The sequence below is a fragment of the Polyodon spathula genome, chromosome 10 (genome assembly GCF_017654505.1).
Source record: "Polyodon spathula isolate WHYD16114869_AA chromosome 10, ASM1765450v1, whole genome shotgun sequence".
In the NCBI taxonomy this organism is placed as follows: domain Eukaryota; kingdom Metazoa; phylum Chordata; class Actinopteri; order Acipenseriformes; family Polyodontidae; genus Polyodon; species Polyodon spathula.
The window spans coordinates 25,005,412-25,033,357 of NC_054543.1; positions in this window are offsets into that span (position 1 = coordinate 25,005,412).

Below are 27,946 nucleotides of genomic sequence, written 5' to 3' on the forward strand. Positions count from 1 at the left end.
AGGGGCATGGGATAAGCAGAGACAGAATTACTCAGAACCTCACAGTAACCCATAACACCAGTGAAAACATATCGTGCAAGGATGAAAACAACTAGAGTCATGCCATCCTGTTTTCTATTCTCACGGTATATTATCTGCTTTTTAACTGCATATTATCTGCTTAATAATAACATTTTAATGTAAAAAAGGTGATGCAACCCAGTGGCCAGAGCTGAGGTGTATATTCTACTGAGATCAGAACTAGCTACTCTGTTTGTATTCTATTACTACAATAAACTATACCTTGTTTTTACTACCTTTACACGTTAGTGGTGTGTGTTTTTCTTACACTTGTGTGGTGACATCAGGTCAGGAAATGCAGGACACAGAGTGGTGAGTGAATTGTGACTGTGCAGATTTTAATAATAGATAAACAAAAGGTTTTAACAAAACAAAACACTCTGGCCCAAATTTATGAAAAGGAAAAACCGACCACAAAAAGCCACATAATGTGCGTGTTCAGTATTAATCACATATTAATTGCATTGTGTGTGTTTTATAAATCCCATCCAAGAACTCAGAACCCTCAGTGCCTGTTTTATGGTCGGAAAACATGCACAATCCGTCTATAAATCTGGGCCTCAAAATAAATGTCACGATGGCCAAAACAGACAAACACAACAGACATGAACACACCAAGTATTGTGCTGGTGTATAACCAGCATGCATAACAATTGCTGTTTACGTTTTTAGGGTCTCTTTCATTCATGTTTCGTTCCACCTCTGAACACACTAATCCCCTTAACCTAATAATCCTTATTTATCCCACATGTTTTTGCAGGGAGTATTTTAACTTCCTCTCTGTCACCCACCCACACACACATATCCCCATGCTTATAACATACCACACTATACGCACAATAAACCAAAATACACCCAGTGTGGCGGTGACCACATCACAATAACTAATTTGCCTTTGAGTTTGGGCTATAAGCTTTTGTTTATTTTTAACGTGTCTCAAAAAAAAAAAAATATTGCATAGTTGAGTTAATGTATAGGTTTATCTGCTAGATAATTGACAGTTAAACGCCTTTAGCTGAACTCTAGGTCAGTTATCTTCTGGTAATGAGTGCTGTGTGGGACATTAATGCAGCTACTGCAAACTGAATAACTGACACCTAGAATCCTCTTTGTCAAATGCGGCCTTGAAGCCAATAAGCTTAGATAGTGACTATATATTATATAATCACTTTACTGTGTTCATAGATGCAAAGTATAAACACAAGGTAAGATAACTTACTTCAAAGCCTCCATACTGACAGGGCAAATTCTGAAGTAATCTTCTAAAACTTACCAGCAGAGCAAAATGGCAACATTTCTGGAAAAATATGGCCTGATTCGCTAAATAGTTTGGCCACAAACATTTAAGGACTTCAGCAATCGTGCACTGTTTGTCCCCCCACCTAGCCAAATTGTTCACATTTCTAAGTATGTAAGACATGTATAAAAACAGTATGCACACTACAAGTTCACACTTAAATATATCTTAAAATGGGGTAGATTGATTAAATTGGTTAGAAAATATTTTCATGGGGTCCTTCAGTGGCTCGCCTTGTAAAGACACGGCCGTGTGATGTGTAGGGTGAGCCACACAGTTAGGGGAGCATGGTTTGTGTCCTGGATTAGGGAGGCAAAACCTCCAGGAACAGTTTCTCCTCATCGCTTTACAGTGGACCTTGGCCCCATTCTCCTGAGCTGTTGTTGGGAGTTGCTGCAGTGAGAGAATGTATTTGGACATTCTAAATTGGGGAGAAAAGAGTTTGTAAACATTATTTGGCACTCCAAATATTCAAAAAGAAAGAAAAGCTGAGATTTGCATCTACAGGATATCCAAATATACACAAGTGAAACAAACCACCTTCAAAATAAATGCACTGATCAAATAATACGGCAAAATAATCAAGTCTGAGAAAATAAAAATGTCTTCATTGTGTTTTGCTGAAATGATTACCATATTTTAGCAAGGCTAGAGCACTGTAGTCTTCTTTCTGTAAAACAGTGGGTTTTTTTAAAAATGTGTTTTCTGTATTATCTGTATATGGCATATACAGTGCAAGGTTGATGTGCCAGCATTCATTATCAGCTATCAAATGTGTGTCCGTGTGGATAAAAGGTGTTGTGACCCATGATTTGTAAGGAAGGGAACATGATTAAACAGAAACAGAAACCGGGCATGCACATACAGAAGGTCCTCATTAGTGGTTTTACAAGGGACTAGGAGATCATGATGACAATGGGCCCTCAAGACTGGAGTTTTACAACCCTGAGTTTAAGGGTTCATAAACTCATTTCACATTTTCTTAACTGAACAAATGTGTCTCAGGCCCAATAACTCCAAAAAGATGAAAACAACATTTTTAAACAAGCTACACTAAAAAAAAGTATCTTTAAATTGGCTCCAATGAAGGAGGTTGACATGTACGATGTATAATATAGACTTCTCTTGATAAAGTCGATTTCAACCTTTTCAGTGACATGTATTAGCACAGTATGTCTAAAGCAATTGCAAACTAGAGTTCTTTTTTTTTTTGTTTTTAACTGCTGGTTATGCATTAGGGCAATTAATGGAATCAGTTTACCTTTTCAAAGGACCACAAAGAAGCTATTCAATTCAGATAACACCAATTTAGTTCCAATGCAATAAATATGCAAACTAAAAAAGAAAGGTTCAATTTAATTCCCATTTGTCAGCTTAAAGTCTTTTCTTTTTGACAGCATCAGTAATGTGCTCTACTTGGTAGGAGTGGTCTCATCAGTCTGACATTGCAAGAACAAGACATTCTGTTCAATAATTTACAAACCAATTAAAATGTCATTATGATTACTTTTCCTGGTTATTTTGCTTCATATTTCAAGGTCATGGAGGGCTTCGTAATGAAGGCTATGAATCATTGTACAAGTTCTGTTTTTTTCACATCAACAAGACCACTACAATTGCAAGAGGATTCAATAAGCTTAATGATAACCCACAGAAAGTCAATATAACCATCTACACTTTGTAGGCTTAATACAATATCAGTAATCAAGAAAATATGATCAATATCTGAATTTCCTTTACTGACAAGCAAGTCATTATTATTATTATTATTATTATTATTATTATTATTATTATTATTATTATTTATCCGAACAAAGAGTGTAATGATAAAGTCAGTCAGTTCACTATTTCATCAGTCCCAGTTATCTGTTGTTGGTAATTTGTCACAAGTCACAGTGTTCGTCCCCAGGGGTGTCCAGCCATTTTTTTTTGGGGGGGGGGGGGGCACAGTAAACAAATAATTACTTTTGTTATCAATGGTGGGTATTTAGTGGACTTAACTACATTAGTAGGGTATGTAAAGTTATTTTAAAACCTACAAATGGTTTAATACACTGCTCTACATACATTTTTAATAATATTGCTCCTTACCAGAGGCGGACTGGCTGGGTCACAAGCAGAGGCCACTTTTCATCACAACAAAATTATAATCATCTACATATTGTGCAGTTATCAACTACAATTATAAACCATTAGCCCAAACAATGTGTATCCTTGACTTGGAGTTTTACAGCAAATATTATAATGTATTGCCAATGGTTGTGAGAAAAAAAGTAAAACCAAACCCACCTTACATAAATATATCTTTTTCCTGAAGTTAGAGATTTTTTTGGCCATCACCAATAAAATTAGAATAAAATATGTTATATACACTGAGATAATAATAATAAAAAAAAAAATGTACAAACTTCACTGGCTGCTGCTCTTGACTGGGGGACTGTGCTGCTACTCTTGAGTGGGGACTTTGCTGCTGCTCTTGACTGGGGAATGTGTTACTGCTCTTGACTGGAGATGGTGCTGCTGCTCTCTTTGGGGTCTGTGTTGCTGCTCTTGACTGGGGGCTGTGCTGCAGCTCCTGACTGGGGACCCTGTGCTGCTGCTCTTAGCTGGGAGACTGTGCTGCTGTTCTTGACTAGGAGACTGTGCTGCTGTTCTTGACTGGGAGACTGTGCTGCTGCTCTTGACTGGGGGGCTGTGCTGCTGCTCTTGACTGGGGGCTATGCTGCAGCTCTTGACTCTGGTCTGTGCTGCTATGCTGTTCTAGCATCCTAAACATCTCCTGCTAGCATCTTCCTGTTCCAGAATGCATTCCTAACAAGCTCCAGGTCTATTGAACAAGTTCTCTCTTCTTCTACAGCAATTGTAATGAGATCATTCAAGTGATTTTGTTTCATGGTGGTTCTAAGATGGCTTTTTACAAACTTTAGAGCTGAGAAGCTTCTCTCATTACTGCAGGATGTCACTGGAAGTGTCAAGACTAGTTGATATAATTTAGCAATTTCACTGTAGGCATTTAGCAAATTTCCCTTGCTCAGAAACTGATAGTTGTCTTTTAGTGTAGTTGATGGGTGATACTCTCTCTCAAATCTGCGGATAAGAAGTTTATATTCCTGCTCTGCCATCTCTGGATTAATATATCCTGTATAGTAAGTTGTAAGCTGCCTCAGTATACCAATTTTGTCCACTGAAGGAGGTGTTAACCCTAGAATGTGTTTTAGCAGTGGCATTTGCTTCAGTGCTAAACCTCTCAGTGATGCTTTCAGTTCATATATCCAGGGTTGCATAACATAATTTGATACAAATGCATGCTTTGCAATCAGAGCAGTTTCATTTTGCTCATGGGATCCAATCTTTGAACTCAGATCCATTTCATTTTGCTCATGGGATCCAATCTTTGAACTCAGATCCATTTCATTTTGCTCATGGGATCCAATCTTTGAACTCAGAGCAGTTTCATTTTGCTCACGGGATCCAATCTTTGCACTCAGAGAAGTTTCATTTTGCTCATGGGATCCAATCTTTGAACTCAGAGCAGTTTCATTTTGCTCATGGGATCCAATCTTTGAACTCAGAGCAGTTTCATTTTGCTCATGGGATCCAATCTTCTGGATGCTTGCTGTGCGTACTTTTTGAAACTCTACTGTTTTTGAAGCAAGCTGTTCGGTTTCAATCCACAAATCCTGACATGTTTTTTTTCTAACTCAGATCTACAGTCCTCAGTCATTTCTGCTGCTACACTGACTTCCATGTCACAAGCCTGAAGATATTTAGAGACTACACCTGTCACTGAAAGAATTCTGCTGAATGCTACCAGATAAAATCAAAAATCAAAATCAATAGCTTTGCTGAGTGCCAATGCTATACTAGATGCCTCCTTGTCAAATGCACTGCCTATCTGAATTTTATGTAATGTCTCTACAACTGACTTCATTGTGGCAAGCAAAGCTTTGCGATTGTCAATTCTGCCTGACCATCTTGTTACATTCATTGACTTCAGGGTTTTGGTAGAGCAGGAGTCCCTGTCTTTAAGAAATTCTTCCTGTACTGCAAGAAACAGGCCATGTCTCTTGGTAGAGTTTTCCATAAATGTGCACAGCTGTTCAACGACTCCAAAAAAGTTACGACTCAAAGTATTCCTTCAGGACCTGTCAACAACAAGTTCCCATTCATCGAATAACAACCATTACCGAAAGGGAAGAGCCTCTCTGACCATCACTGCGCATATGTAAAAAAAAGTTGCCCTATCAGGGCCCTGCTGTGAGTGGGAAGTCCCTCGCCACATACTGTTGAAAAAGGAAGTCCTCACAGTACAACATCGCCATTTTCTCTCTCATCACACTGAGACAGGTCAGATTGCATTTGCTTTCTTGAATCGAAATTGGTTGATTTGTTGTTTTTTTCGCAAATTAAAAATCATTTTCCATGGTAAAATCGCACTTCAACAGCGACCAATTAAAAAAAAAAAAACAGCTTGGGCCTAGCGCCCCTCTCAATCCTCGAGCTTTCCTAGCGGCATGGACTCGGCACCGACCTCTTGGCGCCAACCGCATTCTTTTTCAACGCCAATCCATGTACCGATTGATTCGGCACTGGTGAATAGCTTCAGGGCTGTCTACATCAGGCACCGAATGTACATACACATTGGCACCGACCTCGGCGCTGATTGACTCGGCACCAACAGCGCTAGCCCCGACGCAAAAATCGTACGCATCGGCAGCGCTGTCGGTCCAAGCAGCAAATGCCATGGCTATACTGGTGCTCTACCAGAACCAGTTAGCGGAGAGGCTGCAGGAAAGGGCTACAGAAGCAGACACAGGGGAGATCTAGGCGGTAGCAAAGGCGATGACTGACCTAATGGGGGAGTTAGGTCAGGCATCAGGGAGGTCACTGGTGGCGATGGTGGCCACCTGCCGGCATTTGTGGCTGACACAAGCCAAGGTTGTGGAGACCAAGAGGGTGGCGCTACTGGATACCCCCATTTCACCAGCACAGACTTTTGGGGCATCCATGAGAGGTCCAACAAGGCCACAGAGGTCGCCTCCACAGTTTCGCGCTTCCGGGTTACCGTCAGAGCCCAAGGTGGCATTCACAGCCTGCTGAGCTAAAAGGATCTGAACACTGCCCTCCACCCCTGAGTAAACAAGTAGGCAGAGGCAGAGCCAGCAGCAGGGGACCACTGCAGGCCAGAGGTAACCGGTTCTCCATCTGGAGACCGAGGCCAGGGCCTTAGAAAGACCTGCCACCTCCCAAGACCAAGGGAGCCCGCCCCTGACGGGCCCAGGCTGCCACCAAACCCCCCCACAACCGGACTGACCAACGGCAACAACACATTGCAAGGCTGCACCCAGGACTCCCGGGTGCTATCGACAATGAGAGACAGATATGCTCTACAATTCCATATAGGTCTGCCACCCTTCAAGGGTGTGCTTCTCACCACTGTCGAACCAGTGAGGGTGATACTCCTTCAACAGGAGATCGGCAACCTTCAAAGGAAGAACGCTGTACGCTTGGTAAGTCCAAGCGATACCCTCAGTGGCTTTTACTCTAGGTACTTCCTGGTGCACAAAACGGGCTGCTGTTTCAGACCAATTATGGACCTCAGGGTCCTCAACTTGTTCCTCAAACAGAGGAAGTTCACACAAATTGACAGCACAGCATATCCTCCAGTCCATCCAACTGGGCAACTGGTTCACATCGATTGACCTGCAAGACGCCTACTTTCATGTCCCAATCCGTGCCACGCACAGAAAATACCTGCGCTTCACCTTTCAAGGCAACGCATATGAATTCTGCGTGCAACGCATATGAATTCTGCGTGCTGCCATTTGGCCTCTCACTGGTGCCCCGCACATTTTCAAAGTGCATGGATGCAGCACTGGCTCCACTCAGGCTATGGGGTATTCGGATCCTAAACTATCTGGACGATTGTTTAGTTTGCACACATTCAAAAGCATGTGCAGAGGCGCACACAATACAGGTTATAGATCATGTGACGATGTTAACGCTCTCAATACATCAACAGAAGAGTAACTTCGTACCGTCTCAGTCCACAGTGTTCCTGGGGATCAAACTGAACTCTGTGAGCATGCCGTGGCAGCTCCCACTGTGCAAGGACCTCCTCAGCCAAAGGGAGGGGATATTATGGCACAACCCAGCCCATCTCCAACTCTGGGTCTGGTCGTTGAACGGAGCTGTCCATTCAGATGAGGCTTGCCAGATGCAGTAGTAGAAACACTGCAGTCTGCTAGGGCGCCAAGCACTAGAGCCCAGTACTCATATAAATGGAAAGTTTTCTAAGACTGGTGCCTTGCCGAAGGTCATGATCCTGTGACTTGCCCGATTGAGACGATATTAACCTTCGGCTGGATGTAGGCTCCTACTACCATATTCTATTGCTCTCCCCCAGCCCTCTTGTACTTCTGCTAACAGATCCCCCAACCCATCTGAACTGGCATCTGTATATACCCGAAAGGGGAGAGTAAAATCAACATAGGCCAAAATAGTGGCACTAACAAAAGCGGACTGGCACTGTGGATTCATTCCACAACTGTCATTCTTCCACAAAGCAGCAGTCCCACTCAAAAACGCATGTAGAGGAGCGACGATTTTGGCAAAGGCTGGGATGAATCTTCTGTATAGCTACAAATCCTAAAAAAAGAGCGTACCTGATGTACCGTTGAGGGTAGGGGCCAATCATGCACTACCGATAACTTCTCTAGATCAGGAAATACTCCTGCTTCACTCACCTGGTGCCCAAAATAGCCAACCTCATGCTGAAACAGCTTGCACTACTTGGGCTGGAGCATTCCATGTTCCCACAGCTTCAGAAATACGTGTTCGAGGTGGAGAAGATGAGCCTCGAAATTTGGTGAGTTTATAATCACATTGTCTAGGTAAATTAACAGGGAATCATTTACCTGACCTCCCAAACAGCGTTGCATTAGCCTTTGAAAGGTACCCAGGGCATTACACAACCCAAAGGGCATCTGCTCGAACTTGTAGAGTCCGAGGGGGGTCACGAATGTAATCTTTTCCCAGTCGTGGGCGTCCATCTCGACCTGCCTGTATCTACTGGCCAAATCCAATGACGGGTACCACTCGGCCTTCGTAACTGTTGTCAAGGACTCCTCTATGCGAGGCAGGGGGTAGGCATCATTATGCATAATGGCATTAAGCTTCCTGTACTCCACGCATCAATATCCAGGTGGTTACATCCTTTTTTTTCACTAGTACTAAGGGGCTGCCCAAGGACTACTAGTTCCTCTGACCACTCCCTGTTCGATCATGAGCAAAGGTCCTCAACTCCTAGTAGATGCTACGGGGGATTGGTCAGTAGTGCTTGCGGCGGGGGGGGCACCTCCCATAGGGATATTGTGGAGGACAGCATCCGCCCGTTCAAAGTCCTCGTCATGAGCTTCGAACATTCCCCTCCAGCACCGCAACAAGTCATCCAACCATAACTTGTTGGGCCGAAGTCAGGCCGTCTCCTTCCAGGTTCCAATCCGGCTCCTCTTCTGTCACAGGGGGCTGGATAGGGTGGACATCGACCTCTATCACATCGAGCTGCTGATACTGTAAGACGAGATCACGGTTATTATGCGCATCAACCGGGTCGATTTTAAAAACAGTCGCTAGGCAGAAAGGTAATCTTTCTCGCTCTACCCATGCCAGGGTACTCGCCACCTGTCATTCGGTATCAACTTCCCCTGCTTCAATTAGAGTGCAATATTTTGAGCTGGCTGAATGTTCGAGCACCTGAGTCCACACCACTTCTCACTCTGGGGTGAAATCTGGACTGGTTATTATCTGGTCAGATGGGCAGTCCCCATCTTCCCATCACGGGCTTCTTCCTTCCCCACACTCCGACATACCACAAAAGCTTTGCTCCACTCACCCCGTGCTCGAGTTGATACAGCTGACTCAAAACTCCTCAACCTGGGAGCTGCCCCTCCAAACAGCTCACCCAAGCAGTAGTTGATCACTCTCATTCCGAGGATGCCCTTCTCAGAGCTCCTGTTTTCATCCTCCACAATAATCATTCCCCGGGCCAGAACCTCAACCCCTCCTATAACAAAATCTAACACAACATATCCAATGTAGGGCATGCACAAACCATTCGCTGCACGAAACTTCAACCAAGAGATATCTTCTGCTTCCCGCATAGATTTATTGCCCAACCATTTTTGGAAGGAAGCTTTGCTGAATAAAGTAACTTGTGAATCTGTGTCCAATAGGCACATCAACTTTACCCCCCTGTACCTGTATTTCAACCCCTGGACAATTTCCTACTAACATGGGCTCTTTTATTGATCTCCATACCTGATTACTCCTCCAGTCCACTTGCCCTACCATGGCCAGGCATCCCAGTTTAAAGGACTAGTGTGAATCATCTGTGACGGGCAGTGTCTTCTGATGTGGCCTGCCTGGCCACACCGAGCACAAATGGGATGTCTCTGATCATCCCATTGTAACTCTGGTCTGGGGCGATGTCGTCCTTTTTCAACTTTTCCCCTAGTGGTAATAGGCAAGACAGGCACCACACCCGTGATTGGTTGATTAGGTCGGCCACATATCTCTTCACAAAGGGACTTACCCAGTTCTCTAAGTTACTCTTGTAGTTCCTTAACCAGTTCTGCCCAGGTATTGTTCTTCCAACCCTCCAGGTCCACTGATGGCAGTTCTAGGGGATTAGGCCGTTGCTTCAGTCTTAATATTGTCTCATTCTCGCTCCAGGATCTTGACCTCTCTGACCACCTCCAAAAACGTAATTTGCATGTTTCGACATACCTGTCGCTGTAGTTCCTGTTGGAAAGGTCCTTGGGTTAGCCCGAAGATGAGTTGGTCTCACAGCATCTTCTCTCGTTGTACGGAGTCCTTGCGTTCTCATTGCAGCCACCTCGAAAACAGCTCCCGAAGCTGGAGAATGAAAGCCCCCATTAATTCACCCCCATGCTGTCGTGCTTTAAATAATTCTACTCTTAGTTTTACTACGAAGCCTTATCACCATACAGTTCATCTAGTACCTACCAGATCAATGCACAAGTGGTCCGCTTTCCTTCCTCAAACACTAGCACCTCTTATTTAGTTGTCCCTTCTAATGCCCTACAAAGGAAATCCATCTCTTGAGTCTCTCCCAGCCCACACGACCTGCACCTGAGCTGCCAGTTTCCACAGTTTCCCTCCCCGTTAAATTTGGCCACCCATGCTAGTCCCATAAACCAAGGAATTCCCATTACATTTGCTACTGGGGCAGCTTCAGCCCCTTGAGCATCCATTGTGTGTATGAGGAATACCAGGGATCCTGGTGGGGTGACCAGGGGTAACCGTAGTAAACCTGTCTGTAACGACTATGTCCCCAATGGAGGTTATTTTTCTCCCCAGGTTCGAATATACACACACGGGATGCTTGGATAGGTAAAAACTTTTTATTGTTTCTCAACAGGGTTAAAATAGAATACTAAAAACCACACAAAAACAAGTTTAAAAAAACAAAAGATAAGGAAAGCCACAAAAAGTAAAAACCACACCAGGTAGTCCCCTCCTATTGGTAGTTCTCTAAATAAAAGGAAAGGTTACGGTCCAAAATGGCAGATAAACCATAAAAAAAGGAATCAGTCTATGATAGCTTTGGGGAGTCCCAAGAGACCCCTCTCCCCGACACCCGCTTCCCTCACAAGCCAAACCCGCCGCGGACCTCACAGCGCCCACTGCCTGGACGTCCAACCGCTGACAGGCCAATACCTTCGATGAACCTGGAAAGGAGCGGGGCAAAGAAAATGTCCATCAAGAAATGTACACTCAAGAAAATAGAATTACCACCTCTACCCAGAGGTTCTGGTTACTTCATCTTAGCTTATCTTTAAATCCCGTGTGTCGTCTTTCTCTCTTGCTGCCGTTCCTGGTACCCAGACATGGCACACTGGAGACCGGCGCTGGACCTGCATCCTCCGTGCTGACTGGTAAGTAGAACACTGGTGGACCTTGAGCGTGCCCTGGCAGGACTACATTGAGATTGCTCAGCATAGTTAAGTACAAAGTACAAGATATTAAAGTTAGAGCAGTTCTGGAAATGATTAAAGTGCAAATGAAATAATGTTATCTCTTCTCGCCCCAGGACACGACCTTGACTCTATTGGGGAATGGATTGTCCAAGGAGTGCCAACTAGACACAGCAAGGCAGTTAGCTAAAATAAAAATCTATTTGTTTGTAAACTAAAAAATGTCTTTAGTTTCAATAAATCTCTACACCAACCCGTTACCACAAAAAAAGGTAGCTTGAACACAGTCCAACAGTAGCAGGTGATAATAAAACAAAATCCCGTTCCTGTTCCTCCCTTTTCATAGTCAGCCCATGACTATATTGGCTGGACTAGCAGGTAAGGCAGGACTTCCCATCGACTGTGGGGAAAGTGCTTAACTTTAACGTCAGTCACAGTGCACAGGAGAATTAGCAGCAGTTTAAAAACAACATATTCACTAATAAAACACACAACAAAAATATATGCAGTTAAAAACCGTCACTTGTGACATATACACATAGCAAAAAAAGTAGCAAATATATAGTTCGCCTCCCCTGTGCACTATGGGATAGGCGCCTATGGTCTCAATCAACAGGAGAGAAAAAACTGAATGGTCACAAAAATCAAGTACAAGTATGTATGAAAACATTTGACAATTTTCCATGATAAATATATACCCCCATGATACTATAATGCTGTATATTAATGTTGTGCATATTTACATTGTATATCTAGGGTTTATGTCACAACTGTGTCCTCGCCAATTACCATTAAAGAAAATACCCATTATAGCTCATAATGTAATTATCAACTATAATAAATGCAATTCTGGCTTAATTAACGATTCTGCCTTAATTATCCCTAGATTCATTATGAAAAGAGATTAACAATTAATATTATGTATTTTTAAGTATTTAAAATCAATCATCAATGTGTATTTGTTATAAACAAAAAGAAACCTAACAATCCAAATTATGATTACATTTATTCATATTCTCAAAGGAAGGAGAATAAAGGTTAGGCTTCATAGTTAAAAATATGTATAAAGAAGAAACAACATAAAACAAGTTAATGCATTGTTAAATGTTCAGAATTAATCATTGATGTGCTCTCTAGTCATAGAGTTCTGCATTAGTGAAGCAGTCTTAATAGTTCATCACGCATTGTTCAGTTCAGACATGCATTACATATACATATGCCAGCTTCCACATGGCTAAGTACATATGTACAATGTCCAGCATCTAGTTGAATAGACGCATATTACGTATTGTAACCTTATCAAAAGCATGGCTTCAGTTCAGTTACCTGTAAACACACAATATAAGTTTGATACTTATTCTGCTGGTGCAATGTTTAAAACAAAGTCTTCTTAACACGGTTGTCCTCTCTGTAAAAGTTAGCTGTGCAACAGCACAGTATCTCTGTGAAGGCTGTAGACAAAAGTTTTCGTCATTCCGGAGGGAGCCTATTTTCTCCGGGACCGCTTTGAAGATTACATCATCAGGTTTTTGTTGAAGAAATTCTGAGCTTGAGTTGAGAGCGATGAGGTGTTTTGAAGAAAGAGTGAATCCAATGAGTGAATCCAATGAGTGAATCCAAAGAGCGCGAATCCAGAGCATCAAGAGAGAAGAAAAGAAAATCCTTGTTGAGTTTAAAATAGACATTCCCTTGTACTGTAAACAAATCCTTGTCGGTTCTTTCATTGGTTCACAGTATTTGATAGACATTTGTTTGTGACACACAAAAGTGGTGTGTTAGAAATGGAATGTATCCACCTATATCGTCATCAAAGGATTTTATATTTATCATTTAAACCACCTATTCAATATAACTTTAGTTACATTCATTGGAGACGCATACAAATTTCAGTTTCATTCTCTATACAAAATTATGATTATAAGCATATGTGAGGCGAGAGTGTATTAAATGGAATGTCCAGACAGTAATTTATGTGTACAGAAATAAAATAATTTATTTTTATTTTCTATACACAACAAAAGGATTAAATAACAAACGAAAAACAAAATGGTGTGAGGGAAGGAGTGCAGGGGTGGAATCCAAAACAAACTGTGATGACTCGTCTTTAATTTGTCTTCGTGGTGACCATACATAAACAAAAAAAAGACAAAAGAAATGTTAGTGTTTCAAAAATCCCGCTGCACAAAACCAGACTCTCCCTCCACCCGTTACTCCTCCTACTTTACTTTCGGACCAACCCCGAACACAGTAATACGTTCCCTTTAGTATGTAATGTCCCGCCTCTGTAGTCAGTGGAACACCAATCCCCAACCGACACGTGTCCTTATCCTTCACTTGACTCCAGTGGCTGGAAGTTACATACTCGTACTTCCGCCCCTCACCAAGGTGCCGCCCCTCAAAAGATGACTTTTGCCATGGTCACGAGATCTTGGTAAGGGAAGTCCCGAGTTGGTTTGATGCCATCTACTGTCGGGAGGCTGAATCACAGACCGAAAACCTTGACTCATCACAGCATATGAAACACATCATTGTACCATAGAAGGATAATATTTAAAAAATAGTTATTAGTTTATAATATTCATGTAAAAACAATAAATTTGACTCATCACATATCCCACCCCTCAGAGTGGAGCCGAAGGAACACTCGGAAACCTCTAACCCTTCCCTTTTACCTCCCTCCCGGGAAAAAAAATCAGCATTTTGATGTAACTTACCCGCACGATACCTTATTTGAAAGGCGAAGGGTTGGAGCGCCAGGTACCACCGCGTAATCCTAGCGTTTGAATCCTTCATCGTGTCTAACCACTTTAAAGAAGCGTGATCTGTGATGAGTACAAAGGGTCGTCCCAGAAGATAGTATTTTAAAGATTCCACTGCCCATTTCACTGCCAGGCATTCTTTCTCCACTACCGAATACCTCTGTTCTCTGGGCAGTAACTTCCGACTGATGTATAGTATCGGGTGTTCTACACCATCTCTCTCCTGGGACAGAACCGCCCCCAGACCAGTCTGCGATGCATCTGTCTGCAGGACGAACTCTCGGCTGAAATCCGGGCTTATTAATGCTGGGGCCTGACTCAAATTAGTTTTAATAGATTCAAAGGCTGTCTGACACTCTGCACTCCACTTAATTTTATTTGGAGCGTTCTTTTTAGTGAGATCAGTGAGAGGGGCGGCTATAGTGGAAAAGTGTGGAATAAAGCGGCGGTAATAACCAGCCAACCCTAACAGTGATCTCACCTGGGTTTTCGTGGTAGGTACCGGTGAATCCAACAAAGCCTGGACTTTTGAAACCAACGGTTTCACTCTACCCTTACCCATTATGAAACCTAAATATTTAGTTTCTTCTTTTCCAATAGCGCACTTTGCCATGTTCGCTGTGAGCCCCGCCTTCCTCAGAGACTGTAAGACGGCTTCTAATCTAGTCAAATGTTCTCTCCAGGAAGAACTATAAATGACTACATCATCGATATACGCAGCTGCATACTCTCGATGAGGTTGTAAAACCCTGTCCATTAGTCTCTGAAAAGTAGCAGGCGCTCCATGAAGTCCGAACGGCATAGTACAAAATTGAAAAAGACCCTCTGGGGTTGAAAATGCCGTTTTCTCACGAGAGGCTTTCGTTAATGGAATTTGCCAATATCCTTTCGTCAGATCCAGAGTTGAAATAAACCGAGCTTGCCCCAGTTTGTCTAAGAGTTCATCTACTCGAGGCATGGGATATGCATCAAACTTGGAGATAGCATTCACCCTCCTAAAATCGATACATAATCGTAGTGACCCATCTGGCTTGTCTATTGGTACTATTGGGCTACACCACTCACTTCGGGAAGGTTCAATTACCCCAAGTTTCAACATACACTCCACCTCCCTTCGAACAGAATCTCTCCGACTCTCTGGAATGCGATACGGTCTCTGTCTAACTCTTAGACCTGGCGGAGTGATAATAGCATGTTCGATCAAATGCGTTCTTCCAGGCACGTTAGAAAACACATCACTGAACATTTTAATTAGATTGCTTACCTCTTCACGCTGATCAGGAGTTAATTGTTCCCCCATCGGGACCTCAATTGCTGACTCTGACTCAATTGAGGGTCCAAAATCCTCTCCCTCCTGTACAGGAGATATAAAATGGACTTCCCGTTCTTTCCACGGTTTCAGGAGATTAACATGATAAATTTGACTTTCTTTCCGACGCCCAGGCTGTCGGATCTCATAATTGACTTTACCAATTGCTCGAATAACCTGAAAGGGACCCTGCCATTTAGCAAACAACTTAGATTCCGATGAGGGCAACAATAACAACACTTTATCTCCAGGTCGAAAGTTCCGAATTCTTGCATTTTTATTGTAGCTTTGTTGCTGCTTCTGCTGTGCCGCTTTGAGATTGTCATGTGCCAATCGACCGACTAATTCTAAGCGATCGCGTAACTGCAACACGTATTTTACTACATTTTTAGACTCCTTTGACTGTTCTTCCCAGCCTTCTCTTATGAGATCCAAGATACCCCGCGGCTGCCGACCGTACAAGAGCTCAAACGGGGAAAACCCCGTTGAGGATTGTGGTACCTCGCGAACTGCAAAGAGCAAGTAGGGAAGCAGTTTAGCCCAATTGCGTTTTTCTTGATCTACAAAGCGGCGCAACATATTTTTCAAAGTCTGATTAAATCGTTCAACAAGCCCATCCGTTTGTGGATGAAAAACTGAGGTTCTAATTGAACGAATTTTCAATAATTTATATAGTTGCTGAATACAGTCTGACATAAAATTAGTGCCCTGATCAGTGAGAATTTCTTTCGGGATTCCCACCCTAGAGAATATTTTTACCAATTCATTCGCTACAGCTATTGCATTCATAGAGCGTAAGGGAACAGCTTCTGGATATCTCGTTGCGTAGTCCACTACTACTAAAATATACCGATATCCTGACTCTGTTCCCTCCAGAGGGCCTACTAAATCTACACCAATCCTTTCAAACGGTACCCCAATAATTGGAAGTGGAACCAGAGGTGCGGTTCGAACTGACTTAGGGGCAGCTAATTGACATTCAGGACACTCCGATACATACTTCCGCATACCAGACCATAAACCCCAGGCCAAAAAAACCGGGCCAGAATTCGTTCCTGAGTCTTTTCAGTTCCCAAATGACCTGAAAATGGAATGTCATGCGCCAATCTCATGACTTCTGACTGAAAAGGCCTAGGAACCAATAACTGTTTTACGAGCTGTCCCGTCCCGGGAGCCCGGGTTATTCTATATAATAAGTGCCCAGATACAGAAAAATGCGGAAATACCACCGGTTGTCCTTCCTGCATATCCTTCCCCTCGATATATCTAACCCGTTTCGCAAGCATACTTCCGTCCCCAGTGTTCCTACCTCATCTTCCAAGCATACCGTAACGTGGGATCATTTTGTTGTTCATATCCCAAGTCAATATCTCGGTCCCAATGGTTAGGTACACAGAGAGGAGTGTCTTTTATTACATGACCTTCCACCTCAGTAACCTCGCAGCCCCGGTTACACTGAATACCTACTCCCTTTCCTTGCCGTTTCAGCGATTGGTTTACTTTTGTGTCAGACCCCTCCCCTTGTCGTCTCAGAGTTCCCTCATATTTTTCCACCCGACGCTCTCTTTTTGTTTTTCTTGGGCGGATTTTAGGGTTAAACAGGTCGGATTGCAACGGAAAAATCTCGCCAATTGTTTTCTCCTGTTGCTTTAATTGTCCCCTGGTAGAAACTAAGACCATTTCCCGACCTAAAATACGATCAAAAAACGGCCAGTCTCTTCCCAGGAGAACAGGGTATGGTAAACATTGCGCTACAGCCACTTTAACGTAAGCTGAATAATCACCTACAATAAGTCTAACTTTAGTGGTGGGATAAACCCGAGTTTCTCCATGAATACAGGAGATAGCTACCCTGTGGCTCCCAGGCTACCCCATCCAAGAGAGCTTGCCGAATCAATGTTTGTGCACACCCAGAGTCCGCAAATGCGTAAGTACTCTTTCCCCGTCAAAAACCTGTACTCTTAACTGATAAGAGATCCTGGAGGGATTCCCCAGTGGTTTGATGCCATCTACTGTCGGGAGGCTGAATCACAGCATCGCCCTTCACCCGTGAAATCTCCTTGACTCTCACAGCACCCCGAATGAAACACATCATTGTACCATAGAAGGATAATATTTAAAAAATAGTTATTAGTTTATAATATTCATGTAAAACACAATACATGCTTCAGATTTGCTTGCTTAAAATAACTATTAAACTTGTTTCCACAAGTTATGTAATTAAAAATGATTCTTAAAGCACTTTAACTAATTTTTAACACAATAATGGTACAACTGCATCATCACTATAGCTTGGCTTGGTAAGTTTTACGACACCTTAGGAGGCCAGACAATTAGATAGCATTTTGTAAGGCGTAAAGAGTTAACACAGTTTGTGGCCTGTGCCTTATCTAATCAGCTTTGAAGTTCTGGAATCGGTGTTAACAACACAATCCCCACAGCATGTCACACAGACAACAGGATTAAATATCTGATAAATGTTTATATTAAAATGAATTTATCATAAGTTTCCTTGACATTAATATTGTTTATAATGTAGTTTATTTATTACAAACCCTAATTATAAAGTAATAGTAAAATATTGAAGATATAACTATGTAAATTATGTATATTAATATATTAAAGCTGTAAGGGATAGTGTAGTTATTTAACAACAGTGCAATTATAAATAAATAACAAAACAAAATAACACATTGTATATTTGTCTAACTTGAGAACTAAATAATTGTGATTGCATAACATAAGTAAGTAAGTAAGACTGTCTTTAGAGTATTGGCATCCATCTTGAATGGGCAGGCTGGGAGCACAAGGTTCCATGCCAGTAATGCAGCGAAGGAGTTAAAGGTTAGGTATTTAATAAGGTACTACAATAACAGTAGATTCAGAAAGCTAAGTGATTAAACACTTGGATCCATTCCTATGGGCACTGGTGGGTAATATGGTGGTGTCACTAGCCTTGAAACAGAATGTGGGACATTTATTTCCCCTTTAATCCCACTCAGACCACTTACAAAATATATTGGTATCTCCATTTGTCTCTCACAAGTGCAGAGGTAGCCCAAAGGTAGAACTAGGGGTGGGGCTGTTATTGCAGAGTTTATACCACTCAGGCATATTTCGGCATGCCTGTCGGGAATCAAGACAAATCCTGGGCACCTCATTTCACCTGCGAGCGCTGCAAAAAAACTCTGGAAGGTAAGATGGACAATTGTTGCTCGGAATTTTATGTTATAAAATTTGTTAACATTTTTAAAATTGTAAAAGTTTTTAATTTTAAAATGTTTTACAATTTTCAATGTTATTGAAAAAATATATCATATATGAAAAATGTTGTGAGAATCTCTTACACATTAGTCATGGGTGAAATAAATGTATTTTTGTAGGATGGTACAGAGGGGAAAAGAGAGCCATGAAGTTTGCTATCCCAATAATTTGGCGGGAACCCACTGGCCACTCAGGCAACTGCTACTTCTGCATGGTGGACCCTTCCAAACGTCGGACTGGCAAGAATGCACCTGCTATCACATATCCGGACCTTCCTTCATCCATCGCCACGGTGCCACACTGCCATGAGCTCCCCGTACCCACTCCTCTGGAGAGAGAGCAGCCGTCTTTAGAAGAGAGCAGCAAGTCAGAGAGCAAGGAAGACGTTGTAGATCCAGATGACAATTTCAGAGGTGGAGCTGAGGAGAGAAACCCATACTACCCCAACCAAAAAGACCTCAACGACTTGATTAGTTGGTCTCGCCAAGTCCAATGCCGAGCTTTTGACGTCTAGGCTCAAGCAATGGAACTTGTTGGATGAAAGTGTGCAAGTCGCAGATCAGAGGAAGCGTCACAAACCTTTTTCCAGCTTCTTCACCCGTCAAGATGGGCTCTGCTTCTGCCACAATGTGACCAGTCTGTTCGAGGCAATCGGAATCACCTGTAACCAGAATGAGTGGCGCCTCTTCATTGACAGCTCATCCAGGAGCCTCAAAGCCGTGCTGCTCCATAATGGTAACAAGTACCTGTCTCTTCCTCTGGCTTACTCGGTGCACCTCAAAGAGGATTACAACAGCATCAAGACCTTGCTGGACGCCTTGAAGTATGATGAGTACGGCTGGGAGGTCATAGGAGACTTCAAAATGGTGGCATTCCTGATGCCGGTGTCTTCGTCGGACCACAGATAAAGAAGATCCTGGAGTGCAACGAATTCCTCAAGAAGCTCACTAGTAAGGAGAAAGCGGCTTGGAACAGCTTTGTCGCAGTGGTTCGGGGCTTCCTGGGCAATCACAAGGCCGAAAACTATGTGGAGCTGGGTGAGACTCTGTTGAAGAACTACGGCACAGTGGTCTGTAGGATGTCCCTCAAAGTCCATATCCTTGATGCTCATCTTGATAAATTCAAGGACAACTTGGGAGCGTACTCGGAGGAGCAAGGCGAGTGCTTCCACCAGGATATACTGGACTTTGAACTACATTTGGGGGCTGATTCGTGAAAGTGATTTACAGTATAATGGTAAATCTAGAAAAACTACTCACTTCTAAATCTTTTGTAGTCATTTCTGTATTACTTTAGTATAAATACATGTTAGTTTGGATTCATATGTTGTTTTTTTCTGACTTTATGTGAACGAAAAGACACAAATTCACCCGTTTGCTCATTGGAAATAGGTACATTTCAAAATATCACTGTCCTGGTCACAAAAGCAAAGTTTGTGGGGAATAATAGCCATTTTCTATACTTTTAAGGCATAAGCAATTAGGAAATAACACTTACTACCTAGGAACAAAAATTGTGTTACATAGTGAATTGTCTCCTCATTAAATATATGCAAAAGATCCATGCATTCCACAGAGGAGTGGTACCCCAAATATTATAAATGTACTACTAATGCAGAATGACTGTGTGAGGCAATTGTACCAATGCTTGCCCTTTTTCAGAATTATGGTACCCAATGAAATACAATATAAAAATGAAACTGTAGCAGGGTGAGCAGCCCTGTACAGTGCTTGTTTTGGAATGGGGTCTTCCCCTGCGCCCCTGTGTTATTTTGTGTTTGTTTATTGTTTTATATTTGTGTTTATAGATGACGGCGAACCGGCGTGTGTTTTGTTTGTTTATTATTTTGTATGACGGCGCAGCTGTGCATTTTTGTGTTATTGTTTTAAAAAAATGTATTTGTGTATAAATGATGGCGAACCGCTGTGCGTTTTGTTTTGCAGCGTGGATGGGAAGCCCATCCATGTTAATAATTAAAACCTGTGCAGAAGGTGGCTATCTCCCAAATTAAGTGATTAATTTATTGCTAATCGGGAGGAGAAAGTAAATTTAAAAGATTATAAGGATCCGTGAAGAGTACTGCCCAGCCGGACCTTAATTCATTTGTGTTTGAGATTTATTTTTGTTTAATTGTTTTATTTCTGCTCTGCGAGCAAGTGTTTATTTTTGTTCAAACATTTTATTTATTTTTGTTCTGTAAATAAAACGGCGCACGCACCACTGCACCGTACCTTTGTTTTTGGTTGTGCTTTCTTCTGGTCTGAGTAACCACAATGCCATTTCCTGTCACAGAAACATACTTCCAACAGTTGCTTTTCTACAAAAATGAATATAACTTTCCATAGCTCTTAAAGCTGAGCAATTTTAGAGTACACCAAACTCTTTAAATGTGATCAGCGTTCCATGGGTAATGAGTTCTTATTTTTAAATGTTTCATTGCAGGCTAATGCGATGCTCTCTCTTTTTAAATAGCTAATTATAAGCTGTTCTATACCCATCAGTCAGAATTAACATTCAGGAGCAACGCTGCTGAAGCAATTTACTTTTAATAATAAATAAGCCTAGTGCTATTGGAGTTCTTTCAGAATTAATGAAAGAGCATACTCTGCCACTCAACAAACCTAAACGAGGACAGGCAAATGTCACCTTATAAAAATACTTTGTGGTTATGTTGGAAGCATCTCTGATGGCTGTTGCTAGTATTGAACAATAACACACTTAAAAATCTATAGGCTATAACATCCCCTGTATATATTAAGCATGTTTTGCTTTGTAAAGTTTTTTTACAAAGCAGCAACTTATTAGTACAAGGGAGCCACCTTGAAAGCTATTGGTTACAATTAAAGAGGGCTAATGCCTGAAATGTGAATCATTTTCTAGACCTCAGACCGTTACTCTTGGAGTACTTTGTTATTTAAAACCAGACGTGCTCAACGTGCTTAAAAACAGCAGCTAATTAAATCTGACATTGTCTGGCAGAATATGTTATTGGATGAATGTGGTCACCAACTGGCTTTGAAACAGATTGGTCTATATTCGACACAGGGAAGAAATAAAATACAACTATCCACAATGCTGCTCCTTCTGACACTTTTTTCATTTATTTTTCTAGACATTGTTATAAAGAGGACTCTCTAATGACTGAAATATCTGAAGTTCCAAGTTCTCTTCTGCTTGGGAAACTTGTTTCTGAGTCCTTTGCACAAACAATTGACTCAACTGATCAATGCTGATGTTTTCTTACATTTTTACAGCACACCGACGCCTGTGTATAACAGGCCTGGCAGCATTCCTTTTTAAAATCTATTCCTGCAATTTTATTAACTAAATGTACATTGTACATTCTATGAAAGACTTTTAGTTCTGATCCAGCTGAAAGTCAAATTTAGACAACAGCTAATAACAGATATCAGGCTTGAAGATCATTGAAAGCATGAAAGAACAGATGAGTCTTGAGAGCTGATTTGAAACTAGCGACTGTAGGAAATACACACACTAAAGCTGGGAGAGAGTTTTGAAAGTAATCCTGAATTTTACAGGTAGCCAGTGCAGCTGGAAAAGTCATGGGGTGATGTGGTCGTGTTTTTTACATCTGGTGAGCTGAAGAAAATTGGCAGACACCCAGGCTTCAATATCTTGGATGCAAACTCAGAGCCGGACCATGGCAGAGGGGCAGCCAGGGTCGAGTTTTAGGTAGAGCTGACACCGCAGGTGACCGGGTTCGCGTCAGCACTGCTTCCATCATAGAAAACAGACTGCATGCATCCAGATAGGTAAGAGGACAGCCAGGAGAGAAAGGTGCCAGAGATTCCAGCATAGCTCTAAAGGTGGTTAAGAAGAATGTTATCATCTATGGTATCAAAAGCAGCAGTTAGTTCAAGGAGGACAAGGACAGAGGGAGTACCACCATTAAGCAGAAGATCATTTACAACCCAGAGTAGAGAAGTTTCAGTACTGTGATGCTGTCGGAAGCTGGACTGCAGAGATTCAAGGAGATTGATATCTGTGAGGTGTTTCATCAGCCTGCTGGCTGCACACCTTTCAAGAGTTTTGGAGAGAAAAGGAAGATTGGATATGGAATAGAAGATAGTCGGGTCAAGGGAGGGTTTTTTGAGCACTTACGTTACTTAAGTCTTGTGGGCATCAGGAACCAAGCCTGAATCCAGGAACAGGTTTAGAGTGTGCATAATGGAAGGAGCAAGATCTGAGGCACAGAGATGGACGAGATGTGTTGGCCAGGGATCCAACACGCACGTGGCAATAGATTTCAACAATGGGCTGGAGATGGAGAGAAGAAAGAAGGAAGAGAGAGCAGGAGGGGCAATCAGAGGGGAGTCAAGGTGGTCAAGTACCATGCTGGGTTTGTGGTGTTGATTTTTTTCTGAAAGAAAGAGGAGAAATCATGGCAGGTAAGAGGAGGGTGCAATTACTGTAGCTTTAGAAAACTTTGTTTGTTACTAAATAATACAAGCCCAGTCAAACACGTTTTCATTTTTTAAATTAAGAGAAAAGATGAACGTCTAAAATAAATGCACAAATTTACATTTTTACTGTACTGATGATAGCTAGTGATGTAAGTTGACATTTTTGCAAGTGTTTAGATTATTTTTTACCATTTATGGATTTTCTAGATTTCTATAGAATCTAGTCTGCCTCACACTGAGGGGTATTGAATAAGCAACTAATAGAAAACTAACCCTAAAGCTTATGAACAAAATGGTGCACATTAATTTATAATATATACACATTTAGATAATGTCTTAAATGAAAAATGATTTTAAAGCTGACATTTTGCATTTAAACAGTAATGCTTCAATAGTATCATAATCTGCCTGAACTGAACAGTATTCTTGATTTGGGGGTCTGGACCTTTTTTAAAATAATTTTTATGAGGCAATTTTAAATATAATAGAGGATGTGTGTGTTTTTCCAAATGAGCAAAGAAGCGGTTTTCATATAATTATTCTTAAGTATACATGTAGGTACCATCCTGTTCTTTAAACATATAACCCCTGCCATGTATAATAACATATAAAGTTAGATGTCAGCTGCAGAATTCATCAAAAATCTCTCTACCAGTATGAAAACATGAAATACTATGAATCTGTAAATGAGCATAAAGGTTCAGTTTGATTCAATGATTGAAGGCCAGACAAGGGCTAACATAGTGCAAGCTGGGGTGACAGACATTCTTGAGTGGAACCTCAGCCTTGATGTAATGTACATAGCAGACAACAGTAGCAATAATGGAACTGCTTTGGTAACAATTTGGACCTTGCCCTAAACAAGGTGTTTTGAATTAGGTATACAATTTATTTATATATAAATTGATCTCTAGGCGCACTGTTTAAGAACGTCCAAATGTTAATAACTGAGACATACCATAATAGTTCGGTGAGATCATGTAGAACTTGGATTCCCTTGACAACAATTGACATCCACACAACGTGTCAGAAATATAAAACAATCGTTTATTTAAGAATAAAAAGGGGTGCATAACTAATCTAATATTACAGAAAGGAAAGACTATTGGTTAGAGATATGCGTCAATGGTGTATAGTTCATTGATTCCATAGTCAAATGATTACAACGACCACAACATCATTAGCATACATGGTTAATATACGAATATTGAATAGGTCTTATCACACAAAGTGTCTACTTTGCATTAGTATTTTCAATAACTCTTTCACATTGTGATCATGTCAATATGCACAAGAATTACTTCAACTTCCCATTCAAAACGGAATCCAACATTCCACTACCTAATTTAGCAAGTTAGTTTTACCGTGTTAATTTAGTTTAGATGTGATGTACCAAACTAATATGTTATCAGCCTCAGTTGATTATATATTCAAATTAACTCAGAAATGGGGCAATGATCAAATTATCTGCATTTATGAGGCAACTCCTAGGAGTTGCACATTTCTTACACACTCTAAAACAGGAAGTTATATTCTATTCCTAGAACAGTTTATTCACTTAACTTGATAGCATTCGCTCCAGTTACTTCGAGTCATAAAGTATTGAATATTAGACATGTTGAATACTTATCGATTTCCATATATAGAAGTCAATCTGTGTCTATGAATACTGCAGCTCTCCAGATATGCAGTGCCAATGAAGACGGTACTTTACTGTATGCATTGTATTTTGTAGGCTCGCAATAAACAAATAGTTATTTTCAAATGGAGATCAACTTGTTGATCTCCAAGGCTTGCAACATTATCTTTGTTGTCGACGGTTTTCCAACTGGGAATAGTTCCGTTGATCAGGTTAACTCAGTTCAGATAAAGAAAAGTTATGTAGTTCATAGATGTGTTCTTGTTGCAATTCTTCTGTACAGCTTTGCTTCCATTTACTGTTTCAGTCTCTTGTAGGGCAAACGACAGGGCACTTCCTCAGAAGATGATTTTAGCCATTATTCAGAAAAATTGGTTCTTCCTTGCCTTCCGTGAATTCGTGCAAGTATGCTCCCATGATTCACTTTCTTCAGAGCAGTTTAGCTTCCATTTCATTCCTCCAAACTCCAACCCACTTCTAGCGGGTGGACACTCAGAGCAGACCTCGTTTGCAGAGAGCACACTTGGGAAGCACTCATGGAATTTCTTCGAAAGTCACACTACTGGTTTTTGTTGTCCTGACTTCCACCATGCAGTTGGTTAGTTTGGTTATTTTGGGCTGTGCCCAAGTCCAGCTGGGGTGGTTATCATTGGTTGTTCTTGTTCAGAGACAGCCCATTGTTCTCAGTTGGTCCGTGGTTTCGACCCCTGAAAGCTCTATATATGAGAGGTACTGTTCACTGTCAGAGGTGTCAAAGCATACTTCTGCAAGATACTGCTGGCACCTAAATGATTAATTCAATGATAGGTAAAGATAAAACAATTGTCCAGCAGTTAATTTACAACTCTTTCTAAAATCATTCTTTGTCAGTGGGAGAGTTTGTAACCAGAAACCAAGAAGACACAGAGAATGGCCTTTTTTTTTTGGACACAAGATTTTTATGTTCATATTGATGAAGAGCAAATGTTCGAGTTGGCCAAAAGCATTGCTAATAAACCAGTTCATTTTCACCTCACTGACTAACAATATAGATGAGAGTGTATAGTATCTAACAAAGATCTCAAAATGCCAGAACAGCCACTATCCGAACATGCACTTAAGTGTGGGAAAGGTGGTCTAACTGATGATCATGAAGAGGTAGGTCACCACAACCATAGACTCCCAATGTACCATGCAAAAATATTGAAATCAATACAGCCATACAGTAGGTAGAGTATCGAAGTTGTCTAAAAATGTACTGCACAGCAACCTGTGACGCACTGGTACATTCTGCTCAATTTCAAAGCTTGCAACAGCATGTGCATTTAGTAACAATTACACAAACTCTAACCATGTGTCTTACGTGGCAAATAGAAGTACATTATCCAGGGTAGAGCCTGACACTTCCACGTCAATCCTTCTAGTACCAGCATTTTTTTTTTGTTTGTTTGTTTGTATGGACTTTTGCTTGGTTTGTTTTCCAAAATAAAGTAAGTACCGCACAGGTAATGTAAGCAATAGCCTTGTCTAAAATAATCCGGCTAAATGGTTTATTATGCTTCCCACAAGCAGTCCATTAAAGAGAGATTACAAGAAACAGGCAGCCCTATCATTCTGTGCATACAGGCCCAATAATTAATCACCAACCAATACTTTTGGGATATGCCTGCCTTACGTAGGTATTTGCTGAGCATTTTATGTCAGAGCTGCCGATAGGCCCCTCTGTGGAGTGACGTTCTCGGTCCCACCTCCCGAGGGAATTGGTAGTCCCTCCGCAGCGCTCACTTCCTCTTTTGCACAGAACCTCTCAAAGTTTGGTGATCATCTTCTCTTTCAGGGAACCAGGATCATGGTAAGTAACCTAACATTCCCTTTCAGTTCGAAGACGACCACCAACCAATACTTTTGGGAACGTATACTGGACGCCTCGATGCCACCAACTATTGTTGGTGGTGTTTGGTTACAACCTCAAGGACCTTTGTGCCTAATGAAGTCTTAGAGGGATGTACCACATTAAGTTGGTAGAACCTGGTGTATGTATGTGGTGTAACCCAGCTAGCCGCAGTACAAACGTCAATCAATGAGGCACCATGACCAGCAGCCTGTACAGGACCAGCTAACTCCTCTGCCTGCCCAGACTGCACCCCAACCCAGTTTGGATGTGTCTGTTGTCAGTTGCGAATGGCAGCTACTCTGCCATCTGACAGGTAGGCTTGCATCGTAAGGGAATCTAGCCAGAGACCAAGTAGACCACACTTTTCCCCTGTATTAACTGCCTCTTGACATCATTGAGGATGAGACCTAGCCTTAACAGATGTTTCGACACAATCGTTGGATGGGCCACAGCTCCTTCCTGTGACTGGAAACAGATCAACCAGTTGTCCAGGTAGTTCATCACCCTGGTATCCATGCATCATGCGGGGGGGCTAAGGAGAGGCCGAATGGCAGCACAGAAAACTCCAAGACACTCCCCTGTGTGCTGGACAAATAGGGATGTGGAAATACTCATCCTTCCGGTCCACTGTTGTAAACTAGTTGTCTGGTTGGACAGACTAGAGAATGTGACGGCGTGCATAACTGTGTTGAGTACCTAAGCGGGGGCTGCCTGGGGCGGTGTTGGGGCTACTTCCGAGATCGCTGCTGTGTTGGAATCCCACATCCGGCTCCTGATTGTTAGCTGCCACGGAAGCTTGAAGGCATTGCCGCAGGTCATCACGTGGGTAGTGAATATCAGAACCGTCCGAGTCACCATGTGAGTATGGCAGATGCCAGCATCTCGTTCTGTCCTGTACCAGAGTACAGGAGGGGAGAACTGAGGCTACCTGCAGAGACACCTTGCATTCTCGTGAGTGTACAGCAGCAATTCCTCTACCACTGGTCCAAAGATATGGTCAAGGGAGGTAGGGGCTACTTCTGAAGGAAGGAGCCACCTTCCCATGAGGCTGCGATTGAAATTGCACAATGGTCCTCCACAGCAATGCTGACATCCAGTTCTGTAACATCCAGGGTGACCACCGGTGCAGGCGGGGTCAGCTCCGGGGCCAACATTATCGTCTGAGCTGAGGCCAAACCAAGGGCTTGAGCCTGCTGCCAGGCCAGTGGCTCCCAACACAGGGGACATTGTGCAAGCATGGAATTTAGCTATGCTTGGTGTCTGTATGGCCCCAAACACCGGAGGGTGTAGAACTGTGTATTGAAGCATTCGGGCACCAAGGGT